This window comes from Diceros bicornis, chromosome 35 (assembly GCF_020826845.1).
Source record: "Diceros bicornis minor isolate mBicDic1 chromosome 35, mDicBic1.mat.cur, whole genome shotgun sequence".
Classification (NCBI taxonomy): domain Eukaryota; kingdom Metazoa; phylum Chordata; class Mammalia; order Perissodactyla; family Rhinocerotidae; genus Diceros; species Diceros bicornis.
Window position 1 is genome coordinate 738142 of NC_080774.1, and position 5682 is coordinate 743823.

The following is a 5682-nucleotide window of genomic DNA, read 5'->3' on the forward strand; positions in this document are numbered from 1 at the left end:
TCAACACCCGGCTCTCCAGAAAATGCCTGTGTGGATGTGCACAGTTGTCATGTTACTGCTGTGAAACGTGGGCTGCAGGCGGGTGACAACAGATACAAACGTCTCCATTGTAAACTCCTTGGAGCCAACCGGTTCTCACAGAAGCTTCCTTGGTGTTTGCTGACTCACATCTCTGGTCCATCCGTGGTTGACCAGTGACAGGGCGCGCTGCTGGCGACACTTCTGCCCGGGTTGAGGAGGGAAGAAGGCATGGCCATGCAGGCTGGAGTCAGGGCTTTCCTTTCTGTCCGGGGTGTGCGTGACGTCTTGGCTGAGCTGGACAAGAGTTCAGGAAGAGCAAGAATGTCTCCTCGGGTTCTGGTTGGTGCTATCCGCAGCGTAACGGCTACAAACCACGTCGCTCAGGTCTAATCCGCGTGTGGCATTGTCTCCGTCACCTTTCACAGACTGGGCGATCGGCACAACCATCAGCGAAGCCCTGGTTGGCAGCACGTCTGGTGGCCGTGGTGGACACGCTCCCACAGAGGCTCACTGCCAGCTCCCCTGTGATGTCGGAAGGTGGGGTTGTGTGGTCCCAGAGCCACAGACGGTTTCCTATTTCTGAGGCCTGACCTTGGGAACACCAGCCAGCGGGCGAGGGCGCCCCGCCGCGGCTCTCGGTCACAGACATGCGGCTCCCAGAGAGCAGAGCAGCCGCCTGCTGTGGGGACTTGAAGTCGGGTCTTGGCCCGGGCTCCGCTCTCGCTCCGGGCATGTGGGGATCATCAGGCCTCCTCACGCCTCGGCTTTCTCCTTTGTAGAATGGGGCTAATTACACCCCAAAGTGATAATCAAGGTATTTGACAACCAGTAAAGCACTCACAACTGGAGGGGCGCAGGCTGCAGGGAGGGGGCTGGGCCACTGGGGGCACTCAGAGGCCGGGCAAGACGGGTCCCCGTTTTAACGTCATCCAGGGCAGCTACCCCTGCCTGCGCCCGCCGAATCTGCCACCAGGGGGCCCACACCCCGGCGGCCGCCATCGTCCTGGGAAGTCCTGTTGGCAAAGCGCCCACGGTCTGTGGCCCCTGGTCGGTGCCATCCGAGCTCCGGTTTCCCCGCCAACCTTCCTCCCTCTCTCCCCTCCTAGGACGATGTGCGGGGAGGCCGGGTGTGTGGAGGGTGCGACAGGAGCAGCTGCGAGGACGGAGGAGGAGCGAAGGACCCCTTCTGTCCCTCTCTGTCCCTCATCTCTCTCTCTCTCTCTCTCTGCTCTGTCCTTCTCTCTCCGTCTCTCTCTCTCTCTCTGTCTCCCCCCTGCCCCGTCTCAGAGTGACAGTGGCCGGCTGGGCCTCGGGCCAGGCCAGCTGCCCTGCACTTGCTTCATGACTGGTGGGGCAGTCAGGGCTGAGGACAGGGTCATCCAGATGTCACCCCCTCCTCGCTGTGGTCAGGGCCTAGGCAGGAATCAAGACTCAGCGAGGTGAATCCAAGGTGGACAGAGCTGAGGGAGGGAGGGACTTGGTTGTCCCAGCCGCTTGGCAGTGGAGTGTCAGGAGTGTGGGACAGGGGGCCTCCTGGGTGACCCCAGGCAGTGGGGGTGGCGTGGGAGCGGCAGGATGGGGGAGGGGACAGAGCAGGTGGAGAGGACAGAGGGCGATTCCCCCTGCGGGAGCGTGTGCCCCACGGTCGCTGGTCCCTGGGCCGAGGCGGCTGCGGGGACCCTATGGGAAGGTCAGCTGCCTGGCTGTCCTTTCCCTGTCTGCTGAGGCCCGTCCCTCTCCTGGCCTGGGGATCACCAGAACCAGCTCTTCCTCCTGCGGAGGGCAGCGAGCAGGAATGGGGACCCGGCGTCCCCCTGGGCTTTCAGTTGGGGATCAGCCTCCTCATCACCTTGCCCAGAGCAGCCAAGTCTGCGGGCAGCGCACCCGACCTCCTGGCTGCCCTCTCCCCCGTTCCATCACTGCCCTGTGGTCCCTGGGGGCAGCGTCTGAGTCTTGCCCTGGACCCCGCCTTCCTCGGCCAGCACCACGCACAGCCCTGCCCATCTCCTGTCACAGTGCTCCCCCACTGCCCTGCACAGATGCCTCCGTCTCCCCAGGTGTCCTCCCCCGTGAAGGGGCCTCTCTTTCCCACCCACACTGCCCTTCCTGCAAGGCCAGCGGTGGTCTTCCTCCTACAAGCAGGCTTCCAGGACTGCTCTCACTGTCGCCTTCTCTCCTTCCTCCTCCTCTAGTGGCACCTGGTGTGACTGGGTCCCCTGTGCAGGCTCGGGGCTGCGTGCAGGCTTCCTGTGGGGCAGGGCTAGGCTCTCCCATCGAGGGGCAGGACTAGTGTGTGGGCAACTAGTGTGTCCCCTCAATTCTCATCCATCTGGAACCTCAGAGGGGACCTTATTTGGAAATAGGTCTTTGCAGATGTAATTAGTTGAGACGAGGTCATACTGGAGTGGGGCGGGCCCTAATCCAGGGACTGGCGACTTGTAAGAAGAGACACAGAGACACAGAGAGACGTACTGGGAGGCAGAGACAGGAACGACGCGGCCACGAGCCCAGGACTGTCGGTGGTCCCAGGAGCTGCCTCCGAGCCCAGGAGGAACCGGCCCTGCCAACACCTGGGCCTCAGACTTCTGCCCCCAAGATGTCTGTTGTTTCTGCCCCCGCATGGCACTTTGTCATGGCCGCCCCGGAAAGTGCTGCGGGTGCCTCGGGAGCCTGAGCAGGTTAGGAGGTGGGTTCGGGCCAGATGCGTGAACCGAAGCTCTGACTGCAGACAGCGGCTGGTCCCTTGGAGCCTCGCCTTCCCCGTTTGGGAACTGGAGTTGAAGCTCCCGGAGGACTGTCGAGGCTCTGTCAGTGCCCGGCTCCCCGACTGGAGAGGATGCTAGAGAAGCCACATCCAGTCCCACTCAGACCATCCTCCCGAGAGGGTCCACCACACGGAATGGGCGGGGACAAGGGGGTCACTGGGGCTGAGGTTGGGAGAGTATGTCGGGGGAGGGGGTTGAAAATAAAATCTTGGGAATAGATTTTTAAAAAATATTGTGGGGAATATGTCCCATTCCTGTTTGAGAAACGCAAGTCAAGGACCTGGGTTATTGGAAATTAATTGTGCTATGCAGTTGAATGACGTGGTCCTGTAAGGATCGTGGTTGGCAGACTGGGCATTTCCATCCTCTCTGTGCCGGGCCCTCCCCGGGCGCAGCCCCTTCCCTTGTCAAAGTGATTATGGGGCAGGTTCTGTGTTTTCTGTCAGCATCACTTCTGTTCTAGCAACACAGAGCTCAGAGCTCTCTCTCATGACACAGCCCAAATGAACTCCTGCTCATCCCTCAGAACCCCTTCCTCCCTGACCTTCCGTCTCAGGAAATGGCAGCTCAGCCCGTGGGAATGCCATCACTCAAGGTGTTGGTTGGGGTCTTCCTCGACTCTGGCCTCTTTTTATATCCTGTGTCCAATGTCAGAAAATCCTATTGGGTCTATTTTAAAAATATTCTCAGAGCCCGACCATGTCACACCTCTCCATGATTGCCTCTTGGTGCCTGGAGGGAGGGGCACAGATAGGGGGGCGGGGAGATTAGGTTGTATGGGGGGCAGAGTGAGGAGCGGGGGTGGGGGGAAGGGAGTGGGGAGGAGGGACTTGGAGAGAGGAAGAGGGAGGGGCGTGGACTGGGGTTCAGGAAAGGAGGGGCAGGGAGTGATGAGGGGTGGGGCAGGGGAGAGGGATTGTCCCTGCGCCTTGGGCCACCCGCACCCACACCCTACGCTCTTGGCCTCTCTGCACAGGAGCGCGGGATGCACTGTGGGGACCAGACTCCCCTCACCGCCCGTGGGCATTGGCTTGGGATGCGCTTGGATGCGCACTTCGGGTTAAGTGGATAATTCACGGTGTGTATTGTCTGACATGGACCAGCCCACGGTCCACTATGGGCTGCTCACCATGTGAGCAGTGCCCACATGGCTCCCAGGACCCCCAGGCGGCCACGTGCTTCCTGGCCGTGGGGGTTCCGCTCTCTCCCTGCAGTGAGGGGTTCTGCGGGCTCCAGTCTGAACCGCTGTCCTCTCCGGGGCTGGTGGCGCCCACGGGGCATCGGGAATCCCTGGCCGGTGGTGCAGCTCTGTGTGTACGTCCTGCTCCAGGCGGTTCCAGCACTGAGCATGGCCACGCATGACACTGGGGACAGAGGGGACATCACTCCGGGTGCGCAAAGGCAGAGGGCAGGGTGAGTGGGTGGACCCCTGAGCCGTGGGTGGACCCCTGAGCCCCGGGAGGACCCTTGAGCCCCGGGAGGACCCCTGAGCCCCGGGTGGACCCCTGAGCCCTGAGCGGACCCCCTGAGTCCTGGGAGGACCCCTGAGCCCTGAGTGGACCCCTGAGCCCTACCAGGCCCCAATGGCCTGTGCCTTTCACAGAACCTTCTTTTCATTGGCAGCAGTGGGGCGGGTGGGCTGCAGGTGCTAGAAGGCAACCACCACAGGCCTCAGGCCTTTCCTCTCTCCTCAGGGCGAAATCACAGAAGCCTGGCCATCTGGGAGGCTGAGATCTGGCCCCAGACCCACGGGGGCTTGGCTCTGCTTGCGTCCAAGGCTGTGCATGCCCCAGCCTGAAGATGGGGGGTTGAGCCCCTCGTCCATACCAGATGTAGGGTCTGTCCGTGGCCCAGCCAGGTGGAGAAAGGGCTCACATGGGTGGAGTCTCATGCCTGGACACATGGCCCCCTCCTTGGCTCCTGGCATCTGTCCAAGGGGCCTCTCCCAGTCCCCTGTGCCCAGAGGGGTCTGCCCTGCTCCTGCCCATCCTCCCTGGGCACTAGCAATCTGTTCTTCCCATTTCCACATGGTCTGTTCTCTCACACCTGTCTGTTCCCATTCACACCTGGTCTGTTTCTATTCACACCTGGTCTGTTCCTTTTCACACCTAGTCTGTTCCCGTTCACACCTGGTCTGTTCCCATTCACACCTGGGTCTTCAAGCCCAATGGATATGCAGCGCTGGCATTCAGCCAAAACCTGTGCCTTCTCCAGGTGATGGACCTGCTGGTGTGGACAGCCACGTTCTCGTGGCAGCTCTGTGACCTGGGAAAGCCTTTAGCCCTGCTGGAGGTCCAGCAGGAATAACGGGACAGCCCTGGGGTCACAGCCCACAGCCCCCTTCCTCCGAGTGTGGGCTGACGGAATGACTGGCTTCTGAAGGATGGAGGAGGAGCCTGGCTGACACCTTAGCCCAGGGGTCAAGGTCAGCAGCAGTGAGTCACGTTGACAGCACGCACCTCGATGTGACATGATGCGAAGGCACCTCGCCTCTGTGCAATTATCCCCAAACCCGCAACCCCAGAGAATCACAAGAAAACATCAGGCCAACCCAAATAAGTTGAGGGACAGCGTGGAAAATACCTGACCAGTACTCCTCAAAGCCATCCAGCTGCTGGGTCTGGGCTGCAGGACAGGAGGGAGAGGCTGGTTTGCGGGCTGGGTAAGTGCAGGGTGCTGCTGTCACTCCTCACTTTGACAATGAACCATGGGGGTGAGGTGTGAACCTACCCACAGGCCCTGGCCCACCTCCCAACAGGTGGGGCATCCAGGTGAGCTGGGCTTGGCCACCTCCCAAGGACTGGGGGGAGGGGAGGGCTCCAGGGCATGGAGGACCCCATGTGTCCACTAGATGGCAGCAGAGCTCTGCAGTCCAGACAACCTCCCCAGGTGCTGG